We start from the raw sequence: 15,902 nt of genomic DNA, 5'->3' as shown, positions 1-15,902 counted from the left end.
ATCTAGGAGCAGAGGCCAGGGATGCTGTTCAACACCCTACTATGCACAGGACAACCCCACAACAAAAGATTATCCAGCGCCAAATACAGAGGTTGAGAAGTCCTCCTGTACTGGAGTGATTACGAGGGAATCCAGATAGCATTTGATAAATGACAGGCTGGGAACTGAGCATGGGAGGAGGGGGGTGGGAGGTGAGGGAGAATGGGCAAGCATTTATTGAGCCTGAGTCTAGAGAGATGCTATCATTCCCCAGGAGATGAGAATTGCTTCCTAGGGGGCAAAAAAATATTCATTTGTGTATAAAGCACAGATAGGTCTACAGTACATAAACAGATTGACAGCACTTCTCTGGTATTAAAACTTCATGGGGGGGCAGCAGAGTGATTAGAAAAAAATATGTCTAAAAAATCTCCTTAGGGAGGCGATAATGAAAAAAAAGTGGAGAAACACTGCTCTAGATTAGAATCTAGATCCACATGCTGTCTTCAGCTGCATCCAGAATTCCCATGGTGGGATCTTTCTCAGAGACAAATCTGTGACAGTGGCTCCAGGACTTAGCACTGATTTCTTATTGCCTTCAGGATGAAACAGAAATAGCCTTGTGTTTGAAAGCACGCTGTCAATCTGGCCCCTACCTCACCCGCCTCAGTGGTCTTAGTGTCATCCATGATGAATCCCTCGCATGCTGCTCCCGCCCTGGTGCTCTTTCCTCTTCTTCCCCAGCACACCTCAGGTGGCTATCTGTCACGCTCCTTTGCAGCTCCTCCAAAAGGACATGGGTTCTAACTCCCTCAACACTGGGCTGCTTGCCCCTTCTCTGAGCATCCCTAAAAGAGAACCATGGTTTACTCCTTTTGCAGCATCATTTCCACTTTACGGTAATAATTCACTTACTGGTCCATAAGGAACTTGCAGGCTGGCACCTACGCCCAGCACAATTCCTGGCACATAGTGGATATTTGTTAAAACATGAGAGAATCGCTGTCTCAGTTCATCCTCTCAACCCCCATGAGATAGCTAAGATCATCCCTGTCCCGTGGAGAAGTGCGTGGATTTCCCGGATGAGGAGTGGGTGTGACCTTCTTCCATGCCCGCCCCTTTCTGGGTCCTAAATCTCTCCCAGACGTGCGGCCAGAAGAGAGAAGGAGCGGGCTGCCCCCAGGAGCTGTACTTCCCGCGAAACAGCGTAATTTAGAAATGGAGCACAGAATAAACAGAGTAAGGACAGCAAGTGAGTCAGGGATACGGGTTTATAAATACCAGGTTTTTCCATTCTCCTTTCTGGAGGATACACCAGGGCCATGCCTAGGTCTCCAGGAAACACAGTGGAAACCATTGCCTTAAAGTCCTAGAGCGTAGATAAGCATTTTTGGTGAAGTGACCCCAAATTTGACTTTAAGTGTTCTGGCACCGATATTTAAAGGGTGGCCAGCCCAGTTACAGAATCCATGGGGTGTGATAGTCACAGTGGAGATGGAAGACCTCTGTAAAAGCAGCACCGCGGATCGGGAGCCTGGAGGGCAGGTTGAGACAGACGGCACAGCTCAGAGTCATCATTAGCATAGACGGCTTATGTCACAGGTGATCTTTGAAACTGCAAGAGTGGATGAAATTACAGAGGGGTGAAAGCGTAGGGTGAGAACAGGGCTGAAATGGAAAATGGCAAACCATTCCACAACATCTTGTATTTTCAGTTAACTTTTTATGTGTATCTTATCTTCTCAATTAGACTATTGGTATGAGGAGCAGCTTTAGACACTTAAATTGTTTTTGATCATCTTAGTGCCTTCAACAGAGTAGATGCTTAAGGATTAAATGTATTGATTAAATTAATTAATTAAACCTGTTTCCTCCATCACTATGCTTCTGGAAAGAGCTTTCTTTTTGCTTCCACTTCCTTTACTTTCAACTCTTTGGGTTCTGCCACAGTCACATGCCTGAAATATCTCTTTAGCAAGTTGTTTGCGACTTCTGCATAGCCACATCCTTTGGCCTGTTCTCGAGCCACTTTCTGCAAACTGCAGCTTTTGGCCCTGCAAACACCCCTCCTTACTTTACCAGTCTCCTGCTTGCCCTGGTTTCCATCTCACCAAGTTCTGTTGGTTCTTTTTGATCTTCTTGAATATTACTTTCTCGCCTCCCTTGCTGGCCCTGTTCCTCTCTCAGTCCCCAGATTATTACTCAAATTTCTTTTTGTCCCTCTCTTCTTTTTCAAAGTCTACCTTGACAATCTTATTGATGGTCTCAGCTAAGGCTTCTATGACAAGGACTTCCAAACATAAGACTCAACCCGGCTGCCTTTCCTGATCATTTTGGGCCTGGTTCCCTGGAACTGAGGGCAGGAGCTGAGAATAGACACCCTTTAACACAGCGGGAAGGTTGACATTTGAGGGGCCAGTCACCAGGACACAAACTTGAAGGATGGGAGTAAAGATGGGTAGAGGGAGAGATGCAAGGTACAGGCAGGTCTGGTGTTAGTCCAAGATTCCTCTCATGGACTCCGAGTTCTGACCATGGCATGGCTCTCCCATGGGTTAGTACACTCCTGATAGGATCAGGAACAACACACAGGTACTGATTTCCAGGCCATATTTCCATGAGGCTTTGCCACATCACTCCACTGGGACTTCCTTCTTCCTTCCTCCATGCACCCTGGGCATTTGTTCTCCAGGTTTCTGTCCTGGGCTGGCTTCTTTTCATTTCCTTTTTCACTTTGCTGGGTGATCTCATCCACTCCCATGGCTTGAGATACTATTTTTAGGTTGACAACTTCCAAATATATATCCCCAGCCTAACTCCAGACCTATAATTCTACCTATAGATTTCATAAAAACCTAAAAATCAACATGCCCCAAACTGAAGCTGTACTCTTCTCCTCTAAGCTGACTGTGTTCCCCTTCGTGTGTTCTTTCTGCTAATAATGATACAACCAACCACCCAATCATCCAAGCCAGAAACTGGGGAGTCATCTTTGACTCATCTCCCTTCCTCCATCCATAAGTCAATTTTGCCTCTTAATCATGTGTTTATTTGTTCACACTTTTCCTTCTCCATTGCCAATTTCTTACTTATCCCTCATCATCTCTCAACTGGACATTCCAGCAGTTTCCTAACCAGTCACTTGTATCCAGTTTTACAACCTCCCAATCTGTCCACCATGCCACTCTATAATTTTCTTTTCAAAGTGGGAAGTTGATGGTCTCACTCCATGGTTGCACAGCTTCTCATTGCCTACCACCAGATAAAGTTTAAGCATGATGCCTGGCACCCAATCTCCTTCCTGACTTGCCCTCTTTCTTCTAGGATTATTGACAGCCATTTTCCAATTAGTACCTCATGCTTCGTCTACAACCAGTGGCCGTCTCCTGAATAGCCATGCCATTTCTTAAAGCCAGGCTTTTTTTTAGCTGGAATGCCCTTTCCCTTTATCCTGGCAGACAACTCATCCTTGAAAACTCGGTTCTTGTATCAGCCTCTCTTTGAAGACTTCTCTGCCTTTTTTTTTTGTTTCTCTGTATCCTTCTGCTACCACATCCCTTGTCCATACCTGTAATCTCACACTTAGAGGTCTGAATTGGAATTCCTTACTTAGACTTTTGTCTTCCCCACTAAAACTCTGAGCTCCTGGTGGGGCAGGACCTTGTCTCACGATTTGTCTCTCCTCCACAGCTAGCACAGTGCTTCTAAAACTATGTTCTTCAGAGTTCTAGTCCCATGAGTCATTGAAAAGTATTCTTCACGTGAGAACCTGTCAAATGTGTTTGGGGAAAGCTGCATATTGACATCACGTATGAGCTCAGGGAAGTCTTCCAGCAGAAACCTGTTTGATCTGGTGTAACTCAGTCCCTCCAAACCGCAGGGCAGGGGGAGACCCTTAAGCAGATCCTTGCGACATACATGCAAGGGGCAGCAGTGGAGATGTGCCCAGGGTGACCTGGGAGATCAGAGAAGGAGCCAGCCCAGGCTTGAGGGGCCCTGGAAGCATTTCCAGAGGAAGTGATCTCTGTCACTCGAAATAGGATAAGGTCCACTGTAGCCCCCAGGAGGGAAACTGTCTAGTATCCTAAAACTTCCAGAGACTAAACTTCAGGATTGGGTGTGAATATCAACGAGTTTTATTATACAAAGAAAATCAAGTCTTCCGGGATGCTCTCTTCTCATACTCATTCCTGTGGTCAGACTCAACTTTGAACTGGCCTGCCCTAGGCTGAATCATTTCCCTAAAGTCAACTCACTTAGCACCTCCATCTATTATCTTATTGTTGTTAATATTTTCCTGTCTAAGACCTAGTGGTCTCCAGTTGCAATACCTTAGGCTTTCTGAGGGCAGGCACTGGTCATTTGTATGGTTTCCCCATAGACTCAGAAAGTCCCAAGTACATAGTAGACACCCAATGAATGTTTATAGAATCTAGTAAACACAAGCATAATTTAATATTTCCTATCTGCATTGAGGCAGCAGAGATGCAAATGTGAGAGCCTGAGTCCAGGTACGTGGAGGCCCTGGGGGGCACTTTCTGTGACTGCTGGGGCTGAGGGGAGCAGCCCTTTCTCTACTGCTTCTCCCCAGAAGGAAGTGAATCCCCTCGTTCCTATTTAACTCCCAGACCAGTGGGTGGGAGAAAGGGGCAGAGTAGCATCTCTGACTTGGTTATCCAGCACATTCCCCCAAAGAAGGCCAATTGTTTTAAAGACATGAGGTTGTATTTCCGGTTTTGCACAGAGGCAACACTGTATAGGGGTTTAGGGCAAGCACCATGCTCAGTGCACGTAGTGGAATCCTGGCATGACCGCTTGCTGCCTCTGTGACTCTGGGCAAATTACTTGGCCTCTCTATGCTTCAGTTTTCTCATCTGTAAAATGGGGATGATAATCATAGTACCTACCTCGTAGGATTCTTATGAGGACTAAATGAGTTACAAATTATGTGGAATTTAGAAGAGTGCCTGGCATGTAGCAAATACTATGCAAGTGTCTGTAAAATCAGTCAATCAATATTAGTTTCTATTTTGGGACAGATCCAGGATGAGATAATGGATAATGGCCAGACAGTGCAAATTATCTGTAGTGCCAGAACCTACTATTTAAAAATAGTAATAAAACCTAGTACTCCTGTTGTCTATTTCCATCCCCCAAATGACCTACAAAGTGGGTATTGTCTTCATGTTTTATAGAGAAAACAGACAACAGGCTCAGAGGTTAACACGCTCAATGTTGTACAGCTCCGCATCAGGTGATAGAGCCAAATTCATGCCTGTCCCATGCTCAAGCCCAACCCTTCTTCATCAAGTGATGCTTTCTCTCATGGATTAGAGGCAACCCAGTACTTCCCATGACGTACTGGTGGGGAAGTGGTTTACAAACCTCTTAAATCACTCAATTCATGTCATATCCCACCTATATGTTTAGATTAATTAGTGCTTTTATTAGAAAAGTTAAACTTGCACAAGACATTTTTTCTTTTCACAACTACGATAAAAAGCCAGGCTCAGGGCCAGCCCGGTGGCATAGTGGTTAAGTTTGCACGCTCCACTTCAGCAGCTTGGGGTTCACTGGCTGGGATCGTGGGCTTGGACATGGCACCGCTCATCAAGCCATGCTGTGGTAGCATCCCACATACAGAATAGAGGAAGAGTGGCACAGATGTTAGCTCAGTGACAATCTTCCTCAAGCAAAAAGAGGAAGATTGGCAACAGATGTTAGCTCAGTGACAATCTTCCTCACACACACACACAAAAAGCCAGCCTCTTGCCTCTTTCACCTTCTCCATCCCCACCAGTTCCATTCCCTAAAGTCTTAGGTAACATTTCAAAAACCATTTATGCATTTGTAAACATCTTCTTTATAATATATAGAAATGAGATCATACTTCATACACTGGTGTCTTCCTTTTGTTATTTAACATTTTAAATACAGACACTCTTATTCATAGAGCCTTCTTGCACTTATACGGATGATTTTGTTGAAAATCTTTGCTTAGCACTTACAGCTCAGGGTCCCAGCCAGAATAACCAGATCCCACAGTCTCACTGGGCCTCGCATCCATGTCTAAGAAGAGGCCTTCTAATGTTCCTGGTGCATCCAGCACCCCCGAAGATCGGAGTAGGGGCCTGTGCTGGAATTCTCTTCTGTCGTTTTCACCTATCAGGGCTTTCTCTTGGAAACAGGAGTGTCAGTATTCAACAGAGCTTTGCCAAGGCCCCTCAACCCTAGCCCCTGTCTCTCTTTCTCTGTCACACACACACACACACACACACGCACACACTAGATCAGGGCTTCTCCTTTCTCCCAGCCATACGGAAAATTCCTGTATGTTCTTCTAGGAGGACAGATACCCTTATACCAGCGTGAGTGGAGCAGGGGATCAGCACACTACAGCCGACTCATCTTAACCATAGAATAGGAGAGCTGGAGGCCCCAGAGATAACTTACCTCTCCCTCTCCATTTGACAGACAAGGAAAGCAATGCCCAGAGAGGGTAAGTAATTTTCCCTAATCCCACAGCAAGTGGGTAAACCCCCAGTAGTAGAACCAGCATTGTCTGAAGACAGGTAAAGTCAGGTGCAGGAGGTCACATGGGGTAGCATGGATGACAATCGTCACAAACATAGAATTAATTTAGAGGTGATCATGATGATACCAACAATATTTTTCAAGCTGCCATTCAGAATATAGAATTGTGAGTAAGTCTACCTCCATCTCTGGAGAGGATGTTTCTTTCAGAAAAGATCTATGAATTTATAAACATTTAAAACATATATACACATGAGATCATACTTTCACAGCAATATGAGCTTCACTGCTGACATCCCCAATGTACAGATGAGGAAAAGGAGGCACAGGGAGTGACTCAGCGCTCACCACAAGAATCTCCTGGATGTCTGCCTTCGCTTCTGTCAGATCCACTTGGTTGAATTTCTATTCAGTATTATTACTGAGGTCTTATTGTCAAGAACAAGTTCTCTGAGTTTCCTGCTTATTTCTAAGCTGGATAAAATGTGGGGTTTTTTTTTTTCTGTTTGCTTTTTCAACCTTCAGCTTCCATGACCTTAAAAAAAAAAAAAAAAAAAGTGAGCACAAGCTGAGCTGGTCTAAAAGCAGCCGTTTGCAATGTGATATGGGACCTGGACTGCCACCAGCGAAACGGTGGTGTAGGGTTCTCTAAACACATTTCAACAGTTTTTCCAAGTGGCAATTGGTTTATTTCCAGTGAAACACTTGAAGACGTTGAATTAACAGTACGTTTCCTAAACTATTGAATGAGTGATGGTAAAATGGCAGTTATATGTGTCAGAAGGGGAAACGGAGAGCTAGTGGAATTTTTTTTTACTTTGAAGTTTAAGCACCATTTTAACATTTCTTGTATTTAGCCAAATGCATTTTTAAGGTTAGAACTGGTTAGTACAACATTCCTATACTCCACAGTTTTTATTAAGATCGATATTTGATAGACCAGATAAATTCCAACATCACTTTCTGCTTTAAAATTTATGATTCTCTATAAAAGGAAAGTCATTTGCTCTCTAAACCTGGAAAACCTGGTGAACTATGTGAACCATCTTGGGCAAGTGTTTTTGAACTGTTTTTTTGTTTGTTTCAAAACATTTACTGTACATATGCAAAAAAATGTATTGTATTATCCTTTGTTTTACCAAAAGCATAACACCATTTGTCAGTGTAGACATAAGGAGAAATCTTTCTGTGTGAGAATATCATAGAAAAGCACAGAGGAAATGATGGTCCTTTCCAAGCCTAAATGGTAGAATTATGTGATTTAAATCAGTCAGGACTAATCTCACAGATTTTGGGTGTTGCTCCCTTTCATACTCTCTAACCTCCCTTGCCTCTTCTATCAAAGAAGGGAGAGTAAGTTAGGTAAATATGACTAAATTTATAAGAGTGTAAGGAAATGCAGTATAACTTTTAAGGTCCTGCTTTAATACCTGTGACTAAGGAAACATTAATTGTAGTGTTAAATAAATCTTGAGAAGATTTCAAAGCAAAGTAGGCTCTTGGTTTCATTCCATTAACTTAATATCTAGGAGTCCCACGCTATCAAGGATAGCTCCTTCTCACTGGCTGTCCTCAACAGTCCCATCCAAATGTGACATTTTAGTCCTTCAAAAGTGGCATTCAGGTCCCTTCCCAACCCTTCCACATGCCTCCCATGTTTCCTTCCGCCAGCCCAGTCAAAGTTCAACCAACATCTTCCCTCTTCTTCAAGAAGAAGAAGATCTCCTGGCTGCCTGGCATTGCTCCCTTGATCCAGAGCCTTAGTATGACGAGCTGAGGTCTCTCCACCACTCCCTGCTGGCCCGCAGTCATGGTCACTGTGACCCCCTATAGCATTTTTTCTTACTACCTTGGCCAAAATCCCCATGTCCACCAGTGTCTTCACCAACACAGCCATGCTTGCTTTCCTTTGCTGATGCTTACAAAAGTCATGCCCTCCCAGTTCCCGCCAAATTCCCCGTCAGAGCTTCTTCTGCTGTCTCTAGGATATGTTAACCACGGGTGATTTTGCCACTCCCTCCCCACCCAGCATCATTTGGCAATACCTGGAGACATTTTTTGGTTGTCACAACTCAGAGAGAGGAGAGACTTTGGCATCTAAAGGGTAGAGACCAGGGATGCTGGTAAAATCCTACAATGCACAACCCTCACAACAAAGTATCTGGCCCCAACGTCAATAGAGCTGAGGTTGAAAAACCCTGCTCCAGGAGATAGCGGAGGCCTTTATTCTCTTTTTGCACCTTTGGCAGAAAGATAAAAACAAAACAAAATCTGTCCTCCAGGCACGCACCTGGAACCCACTGTTATCTCCCTGACTTCACAGCTCAGGAGTGGAGAAAACAAGTGGGATCTTGCACAACCAGCCTTTCCATTCCTCATGTGGGTCCTTCTCCCACCTGGGCAGGGGCTGGGACAGAGGGCTCCATCTGGGCCGAAGGACTCATTAGGATGAGTGGTTTTCAATCCTGACTGCACATCAGGTTCATGCCACTTCAAATATTTCAAATATTTAGAATGCAGATAGTCAGAATTCAAATTGAATTGGTCTGGGATGGGGTCTGGGTGATACTTTTCAAAAACTCCACAGATAATTCCAAAGTGCAAACTGAGCTAGTAATGCCCTCGACTGGCAGCCTGCTCAATGTGGGGAGAACAGAGTTCCCCAAAAAGTTGTAGGACATTACTCATCTGGGACCCTTTGGCACCATAGGACATCCAACCCTCCAGTAGAAGGAAAGTCTTTTAACTGTGTGGTCAGCCCGGGTCATTTGGGCAAAGTCAGATTATTTGAGGGTCTTCGTTTAGAGTCTTTCCATATCTCAAACTGGGGCTTACACTAATTTTTAACATTTAGTAAAAACAGGAAAAGAGGGTAAATCAAAGTTTAGAGCTATCTTCATAATTAAGCACTCTCTGCTAGCTATTTATTTGTCTTGAGGAAAAATGCCTTTTTCCTCTCGTAGAAAGATAAAATAACCCTAAGTTAAAGCTCTGAGATGAATTTTGGTTTATGAAAAGTAATGAGAAAGGATCGTAAATCACAAACATTGTCTCTGTGAAATATGACCAGTCCAATTCTGTACATTTCCTCCCTGTTTCAATACAATGCAGTCTTTACAAGGCAAATTACTCTAGCATTAACCTGGGAATCAGTACTGTGCTTTCACTGATGAAACTAATAAAATAAAAATACTTCTCAATGCTCAAGAATCTCATTAAATAATCTGTAACTTAAGTAAATCCTATCTAATTTCTGTTTCTTTTTTTTCCTTACTCTTCTGCAGCCACATTCTCAGCATTCCATAGTAGAGTAACCATTGAAGCCCAAGTTGGGAAGCCTGAAGTCTAATTCACGTCATGGTGCCACTTTCATAAGTCACATAACTTCTCTAGACTGTTTCCTTGTCAGTAAAGTAAAGGTGTCACCAGGTAATATGTAAGATCCCTTCCAGGTTTAGGCATTAGCAAGAAGGCAGATGACGAGTTTCACAGCCCTAAATAAGAATGAATCGCTTGGTTTTCTGCCTTGGCATATAGTATGGAAACATGGTATAGATCAATCTCAAATGTTTACTGATGTGACTCTATCTGCAAAAAATGTAGGTCATTGCTATTGAGAATTCAAAGAAATAGCAATTATATCTCAAAGATTTTACTATCAATGAGATTATAATTTAGTTGAGGAGATAAACAGTTACACCACATAAAAACATTCAGAAGTGCCAATTGCTATTTCATTAAACCAGTGAATATTTCTGGAGCATCTATTGGATGAATTAGATCTTAACCTAACGAGTATTACAGATAACAGTGCTGCTGTGTTTAGGGAAAAGTCATGACTTTTCTTCCCTTATATAAGCTACTACAGTAACTCTTAGTGCTGTGGTATAATCTACCGTCTCAAGTATCTCGCAAGGATCTAACTTACTATTGTGGAATTAACATTTGTTTATCCTACTCCCAGATAATTCTAAAACTTCTCTCCCTATCATCTGCTCCTCCAACTGAGGTGATCATCTCTCTTGCATTCCACTGAATCTCTCTAAGTTGAGAGCCGGTGGTTGTCAGTAATTTGGCAGCTAATTTAATTAAATATGCATTAATTGAGTACATAGTAGGATGTTTGCATCTTGAGCACTGTGTTAAATGCTGACAATACAAAGAGTAAATATTATTTATAACTTGCCCAGAGAGTTCATAGTCAAGCAGGGAAAGATACACAGAAATAATTAGATTGTGGTACACTACAATAAACACAATAAGATCTGTTCAATGCTCAAAGGTAGCTCATTCATTCATTCATTCATTCATTTAACAAATATATATTTAGTGCCTATTTCCTCTGGTCACCATCCGAGGCATGTCAGACACAGTCCTTAACCTTCTTATGGAGCTTGCAGCTTGATGGAGGAATAGACAATTAACAAGTGAACAAACAACAAAGACAGTATGTAATTTCCAAAAATACTAAGTTCTACAAAGGAAACAAGCAGGGTGCAGTGATAATGGAAGGGTGGACCTACACTCTGGAAGTTTTCTCAAATGTCTCAGCTGAGACCTGAAAAAGAGAAGAGCCCATGATGCAAAGAGCAGAGTCAAGAACCCCTACCCTCAACCGCCCAGGTCAGAGGGCGCAGCATGGGCTAAGGCGCAGAGACAGGAATGAGCATGGTGTGTTGGAGGCCCTGCAATGGGCGTTGTCGTTAAAAAGGAGAGTGGTGGAGATGAGGCTGCAGGTAGATCGTGCAGGGCCAGGGACCTGATATAGACCAAGATAAAGAATTTTATTTAAAGCTTGATGAGAAGTCATTGAAGAATATGAAATTGAGGATGGTGATGATCCATCGAAGTTTTAGAAAATTACTCTGGGTGCTAAACAGAGACTGTATTGGAGTGGGATATTTGTGGTTAAGGGGAGACCATATAGGGGAGACCGTATAGGATGTCGAGGTGACCTGGACTGGGTTGGTGGCAGTGAGCATGCAAAGAAAAAAAAAGGCTGGATCTGAGGTTTGTTTTGGAGAAAGAAGCAATAGGACTGTGATGGATGTGGGGAGAGCGAGGGAAAGAGAAGACCCACTTGAAGGTGTCAAGGAGGCCACTGCACACACGAGCCTGAAGCTTGGGGAAAAGCTCAGGGTTGGGGACAAAAATAAACAAGCCTGTGACATTTGCATGGTGTCAAAGGATAGGAACAGATTAAGTCACTCACAGAATGAGACAGAGAGGGAATCCTGTCCTGAGTAATTCCAACACGCACAGTAGAGAAACAATGTGCTGTGCTCAAGGTCCCTTAAATGCTTTTGTATCACCAGGGTATAAAAAGCAGCGTGATGTGAATGATGGATCAGGGTACAGCATGACCATTTTCTGTTTGCACAGCAGAAAGATTAGAAAGTAAAAATCTCCTTGATCATAGGGGAGGAAGCGGCGAGATTTCCTGGGCAGCTAAGGAGGCACAAGCCTCAGGTTCCTTCCCTAGCACGGGCACCTCACAAGGCCCTGGATATAATTCTGTATTTGCAATTTTATGCTTTTTTTTCTAAAGTGGGCTCCGAGATTACACAAGCTCGGGGCTCATAAACTCTAGCTCTGCCCCTGGTGGGGAAAACTAAGGAACAGACTAGAAAACAAAAATCACCAATGACCTGATGATTTGGCTGCTGACGGGGCCTCTTTAGGCTATCTTTGTGCTGGGTCAAGTAGAAGTTATATTCTTTTAAGAATAGCTTTATTGTACAAAGCTACTTCCTGATCTAGTCACAGGCACCTTCACCAGAAGCATCGTGATGACTGTGTGCAGGAGAAGGTAAGGCCAAGGTCAAGGCTGAGAAAATGGAGTTCAGCCATGGACATCACTCTGGCAGCCAGAACATGTTGTAGGCAACTGACGGAATGGACTGAGTGGGCAACCAAGGGAACATCTAGTTCTTCAAACCCAAAAAGTTTGAAAAGGGGGAGAAAGACGGAACATGGATAGGCAGAATGGCTGTATAATTGGCTGTATAATTTGTAGGGCCCAGTGCAAAATGGAAATGTGGATGGGCCCCTTTTTCAAAAAGTATTATGAATTTTAAGACAATGACAGCAGAGCATAAAACCACAAGGGGGGACCTTCTAAGCTTGGGGCCCTGCCCGGCTCCACAGGTCGCGTGCCCACGAAGTCAGTCCTGGGGACAGGAGAAAGCCTAGGGGGAGGAGATTCACATTTATCGGCCTTGTACTATATTCCAGACATAGTGCAAGACACATGCACAATCCGTTGTATCTTCCTAGCAACTCTGTGAAAGAATAGCATTATCAACATTTCACAGGTGAGAAAAAGTCTCAAAAAGGTTAGGTTATTTGCACAAAGACGCACAGGTAGGATGTTTGTGTGTGCTGAAGGGGAGAGATAGAAGAAACCAGAAGTCATTGCCCAAGTATTGGTCAGAAGCTGGAGCATTTGGGCTTCCACCATGAAGCTCATTTAACAAAGCCAAGATGTCAAAATGGCTTGATAACCGTGGTTGTGAACCACAACTGAGGCAGTGACTAGAAATTGGAAAACACCATTTCCTTGAACAATTTAGCTTTGTGCTACTGCAAGACGGTTGTCATTCCAACAAAAGCAGACATATTTGGAAGCTTCTAGACTTTTGGTTTTTGTATTTAGCTACTCTGGTAGGCATAGGGTTAAGTGACTACTGCTTTATTTTCAATTTATTTATATTAAAAGTGAAATGTCAAGTTCACACAGGGTGAAATAAAGGACTCTTTATAAACATGCAAACAAACGCAACTGTTCACTGCCAGAAATGTCCAAACAAAGCAAACCAGAGACAAGAAATATCTCTTCAGCTCAAACAGTACGGTTCTTCCACACGGCCTCTTCGACAGATGAAAGGAAATCCTGAAATTCAAGACCAAGCTCAATCAAATACTAATTTACTGTTGTTCCTTAGAAGCCACCGAGTTAAGGGAGATTTGCCACTTATCTGGCTAATTTGAGCACTGGACGCTCACATTACAAACTCAGGAAAAAAAAATCCAGTAAGGAATTGGAATTTTCTGGTGTTTTGCCAACAGTCTGCAGAGTCACTTGAACACTGTCTTATTGTCATTCATGCTTGTCTATTTACACACACCTATAAGGCATACTGAAGAATCCTTCTATAGAAAAGAAAAGTACTTTATTTACTTGAATACAAACATACACACACGTGCTTATACATGAGCTTCAGACATAGAGGCGTTCTTAGCCTTTATGATGTCTAAGTAAGAAGATTAACTGTAGGTCTTGCACACTCCTGAATCCCAGAGATGACAGCTGTGTGACTTTTAAAGTGCATGCGGATCTGACATGATTATCTCCAAGGAGACATGGCCTCATATCAATACAAGGAACTGGAGTTGAGCCCGTAATGCGCCTGTGCCAACTCCATGGCCCTTGAAAGTAGTGAAACGGGTTTGGTACTTGCTTTGATCTATGCACATGAAACTCAGAGCTTTCACTGAGAGGAGAGTTCATTGGTTCTGGTACCTTTTCTGAGAAGGGAGGAGATGGAAATTGGCATCTTTTCTTTCACCTATCATGTTATATAAAAGTAGCAGGCAAGCCTACAAATTTGAACGCTCAGTGTAAGGAAACAGGCTGCTGTCAGTATGGAAATAGGTGTGATGTGTTTGGTGAACACAAAAGGCCTGGTCCTAAACAAGGAGTCTGGGTTGTTCTCACAGCCTGGTGATATGTTTCAGCCTACTCCATGAATAAGTCACAACTGAGATCTTGTTCCTAATTCCAGAGTGGGGGAAATCCCTGTATTTCTTAAGCAAATAACACAACACATAAACAAAGCCCAATACTTATTCCAGTAAGTTGTGAATCAATTTATTAGAGTATATAGAGTGTGAAGGTCACTTTGCTGACTTGCCTATAGGAAGGAAATCATTGGAAGAACTGTCTTTACTGATCCTGCAAAAGAGCAGGCCAGAGTATCCTTCTGACATCTACACTGTTGGTGGGAATGTAAATTGATACAGCCACGATGGAAAACAGTATGGGGTTCCTCAAAAAATTAAAAAGAGGGCCTGGCCTGGTGGTGCAGTGGTTGAGTTCAGCATGCTCCACTTCAGCAGTCCAGGTTCATGGGTTTGGATCCCAGCCGTGGATCTATACCACTCATCAAGGCATGCTGTGGCGGCGTCTCATACACAAAATAGAAGAAGATGGGCATAGATGTTAGCTCAGGGCCACTCTTCCTCAAGCAAAAAGAGGAAGATTGGCAGCAGGTGTTAGCTCAGGGCCAATCTTCCTCACCAAAAAATAAATAAATAAAATAAAAATAGAACTACCATATCATCCAGCACTTCCTCTTCTGGGTATATATCTCCAAAGGAAATGAAAACAGGATCTTGAGGAGATATCTGCACCTCCATGTTCATTGCAGCATTATTCACAATAGCCAGGACATAGAAACAACCTAAGTTTTCATCAATGGATGAATGGATAAAGAAGATGTGACATATATACACCCATAGACATACAATGGAATGTTATTAAACCACAAGAAAGAAGGAAATCTTGCCATTTGTGGTAATATAGATGGACCTTGAGGGCATTATGCTAAGTGAAATAAGTCAGACAGAGAAAGATAAATATTGTATGATATCACTTATACGTGGGATCTAAAAAAGTTGAAGTCATGGATGCAGAGAGTAGAATGGTGGTTACCAGGGGCTGGGAGATGGGCAAAATGGGGAGATGTTGGTTAAAAGTACAAAAATGAGTAGATTCTGGGAATCTACTGTACAGCATGGTGATTGCAGTTAAGAGAATGTATTGTATACTCGAAAGTTGGGAAGAGAGTAGATCTTAAATGTTTTCCCCACAAAAAAGAACTGGTAATTATGTGTTAGCTAACTCTATGGTAGCAATCATTTCGCAACATGTAAGCATATTAAATCAACTCAAGTGTGTCAAATCAACACCTTAAACTTGTACAATGTTGTGTGTCAATTATATCTCAATAAGTTGAGAAAAAAAATACGCATTAAAAAAGCAAGAAACTGCCAGACTGTTTCCCAAACTGGTTGTACCATTTTGCATTCCTGGGAGCAATGTGTGAGCGTTCCACTGTCTCCACATTCTGGTGAATACTTGATTGAGTCCATCTTTTTCATTTTAGACATTTGAATAGGTGTTATGTGGTATATCAGCATGGTTTTAATTTGCATTTCCCTAATGACTAATGAAATTGAGCATCTTTTCGTGTGCGTATGCACCAGGCATATATTTTCTTTGGTTAAGTGCCTTTTCAAATCTTGTGCTCACTTTTTTTTAAATTGGGTCAATTGTTCTTATTGAGTGTTAAGAGTTCTTTATGTATTCTGGATAGAAGTCAGATATA

General features: G+C 42.7%; 1 long non-coding RNA gene across 1 annotated transcript in view; it reads right to left on the bottom strand.

Annotated features, from left to right (window-relative positions):
• Positions 1-15,902, bottom strand: part of LOC139077832 (uncharacterized) — a 216,045-nt gene that overhangs the window by 18,849 nt on the left and 181,294 nt on the right. The window contains exon 6 of the long non-coding RNA XR_011530368.1: positions 6,862-7,048. This is a non-coding gene — a long non-coding RNA (uncharacterized lncRNA). The remainder of the gene's footprint in view (positions 1-6,861; positions 7,049-15,902) is intronic.

This window comes from Equus przewalskii, chromosome 20 (genome assembly GCF_037783145.1).
Source record: "Equus przewalskii isolate Varuska chromosome 20, EquPr2, whole genome shotgun sequence".
Classification (NCBI taxonomy): Eukaryota; Metazoa; Chordata; class Mammalia; order Perissodactyla; family Equidae; genus Equus; species Equus przewalskii.
Note: the sequence above shows the minus strand (reverse complement) of the source record. Positions and strands in the feature narration are given on the sequence as shown.